The sequence below is a fragment of the Schistocerca piceifrons genome, chromosome X (genome assembly GCF_021461385.2).
Source record: "Schistocerca piceifrons isolate TAMUIC-IGC-003096 chromosome X, iqSchPice1.1, whole genome shotgun sequence".
NCBI lineage: Eukaryota > Metazoa > Arthropoda > Insecta > Orthoptera > Acrididae > Schistocerca > Schistocerca piceifrons.
The window spans coordinates 360355228-360358352 of NC_060149.1; the positions used below are offsets into that span (position 1 = coordinate 360355228).

General features: G+C 42.7%; 1 pseudogene; it reads right to left on the reverse strand.

The window, feature by feature from the left end:
- Positions 1-1308: 1308 nt before the first annotated feature.
- LOC124723871 lies at positions 1309-1478 on the reverse strand (annotated as a pseudogene).
- Between the last annotated feature and the right edge of the window lie 1647 nt (positions 1479-3125).

The window sequence follows — 3125 nt, forward strand, 5'->3', positions numbered from 1 at the left end:
CCACATTAGCCATACTTGGTTGACGCATGGTCAGCTCCTCCACAGCAATGACTCTCCACCACTGTCGCTGTGGCACCCGTTTGGCGGTAGTCCACATGTTGCTGGACTGTTCCAACCTAGCTGCCCGGCGCGGACGCTCAATCTCCCTGGCTCGCTACCCATGGTGTTAGGAGACGATGCCCTAGTGGCTGACTTATTTTTACGTTTTATTCATGAAGTGAGTTTTTACCACTCTCCTTAAGAGAGGGCCACTTAACTTCATTGGCCTACTGAGGGGTTGGCAGGACACACTGCCGCCACCTCTGCTCAGACTGGGCTGCAGCTGTCCTGGCTTGGTTGTCTAGCCTGGTCCTCGCCCTCTTGTGTAGACTGTTAGACTTGTTCGTCTTTTATCTGTCTGTGCTTCTCATGTTCTCTCCATGCTGCTGGTCTTTCCAAGGAAATCTCGGCGTACAGTACCTCTTGTAAGTGGCGGAGGCTGTAGGATGTATCTCCCCTCATTCGACTCTGCTTGTAGGGGCTTATGGCTGCTTCCTAGATGGAGTACTTCGTTTGCCCTTCTTCCTCTGTCTCACTTCCTTATTTTGTCTCTTACCTCAGCTTTGCTGACATTGGTATACCTTGGGGTTTTCTTCCCATGGGTTTTGCACGGTAGGCTATTTCTGATCTACAATCATATAAACCTGTCTATTCGAGGACGAACGGACTGATGATCTAGTAGTTTGGTCCCTTTAGGCATCCAACCAGCCAACCAACTCTCTGTCATCTGGAATACAGAGAGAGTGGAAATGAACGAGTGTTGATCAAATGTCATTATGTATTTCACTACTTCTTGCATAATTTTCAAGGATGAGCTGGATACCTTGAATATCGGCCGTGTATCTGTTACAGTCTGGAAGAGCACGTGGTTGTATAGGATGTGCGCAATCTTTTGAGTCAAATTTATGCAGACGAAAGAAAACACTAATTTTAGCATTTTCGTATAAGATGCACTTGTCTGAAATGGATATTTCAGATGGTTCGAGATCTTGATAGGGCAATGCGCGTGAGGCATATTTAATTAACTACTTATCTTCCTATAGTAGAGCTGGTTTGCTAGCTGGAATAGCTACGAGGTGGATTATAATTTCCTATCGGTTACAAGAAGTCGTTGGTGTTGGATACCCAGTAGAGACTGGAGAGGAATTGCTTGGTAGAGTCCTACCTGACTGTCCCAGTTTAAAATAGGAATATTTTACGTGCCATTGTGTACATGCACTGAGACTGGCGACAGTCCCTTAACCCATTTGAGGCTGTGTTTTAATTAATTTTAGGTGGGCCGATCCCGGCGGTACTGCAATGCCGGGCCAACCCGCGACAGAGGTGGAGCAAGCCCCTAGCACTCCGTCATGAGCCAAAAATGAGTTTAATATTCTGGTCCTGCGATGCAGGACGTATCAGATAAGAGTAGTTCCTGTGTATTTGTTGCTATAAGGTTTAAGTTTTTTGTCTGTAAAAACCTAAATATTAGTTTGTGAGCATTGGTTGCTTATTTCAAGTTCTCAGTATAGGATCCTCCAACATTACTTTAATTATGACGTATATGATCATGAGTTTTTGGTGCACACTTCTCAAAAGTGGCTTCAGTTCTATTTTCCACATTTCACTTGCAAGAGGAAATAATATTTATAAGTGGATGGATGGTGATCATAAGGTAATCCGTGGTATAAGAAAGCACAAATAAGCCGACTATCTTGTGATATGCGACAAGTATTTTTGAATCCACTCCTTATCGACAGTCATCCCATCAGCGGTGGTTATTGGAAAAGCACACATATGACGTTTTCTGAGTAAACGTGATCCCAACAACTCACAATAACATCACTTTGACGTACTGGTATATAATAATCAACGCCTTGAAACTCATACGCATTTAGAAAGCTTCTCTTCCTTTCAAGCACCGATTCTATCCTTGTATGAATACTAGTCATAAGGTTTCATCACCTAGGAAAGGAATAGAGTGAAGTGATTAACTCTGTGTTTGTTTGCAGGCAGATGTCTGCAGTGCTGGTACACATCAAAATCCCCCAGCCACATTACCACAGTACGCCACTAGAGAGACCAAAACAACATGGTGTGGTCCATCCATAAAATGGAGTACATTGCAGTGATCCGTTTTCTTCATTTGAAGGGGAACAACGCTGCAACAGCTCATGCTGAGTTGGTGGTAGTGTACAGCAGCAACACAGAACAGAGAGTATAAAGAATGGAAAGACGAATGTAACCCGTGCTCCAAAATTTAGTGCGCATACCCCAAGTCTGCCATACTGAAACCCAGTAAACGACTCTGATTGTAGCCAAAGACTTACTCTACTTTTCTGGGTCCAATCCAGGACATATTACCCTACTTTGTTTGGTCAGACCTATGACATATGTTTGAAATTAGGTACAGGAGTTTACTGAGACATAAACTTTAAGCGCTGCACTATATCTCCCTGTTATTCCCATCTCTGGCTTTAAAAAAACATATCTAACGTTTGGCGAAACAGTAGCAATAATAATGCTCCTATGTTCAGCTGATTTCACCCTACCTTTAATACTGCTCTTTCCTTTACCTGCAACAGAAATTTATCCAGTACTTATTAAGCAATAAACACGTTCATTGGTACTGTCCCCACACAATTTCAAAATTTGTATTCCTGTTGCAGGTAAACATTAAACACACATTTCTTTAGCCTGTTGCTGTACGACGAGACAAAAAACGAACAGAGATAAAATGATACAAAACTTGTAGAAGAGTTACTTCACATTAGAACAACATAAACATAATGCCCCTGACGTGCTGCCAAAATGACTTACAGCAAGAGAAAATTGTGGTGGAACTGGTAGCCACGCCTACCCATCGACCTCAGGTCGGATGAGAGAGCCACTAACGTAGGAGAATCTTCTAAACGCGATGTCGAACATATAAGTTTAAAATTGAAATAAAAATCCGTGACAGTCATAAGATTCTCAAACTCCGGATATCTTGGTAGCTCCAGTCATTACCCCGGACGGAGTAAAAACTGCTACTGGGCTTACCTACAAATAAACAGTTGTTCGATGAACTGTAAAATTTAGGAATGTATAATGAGGAGCAGTAAGAG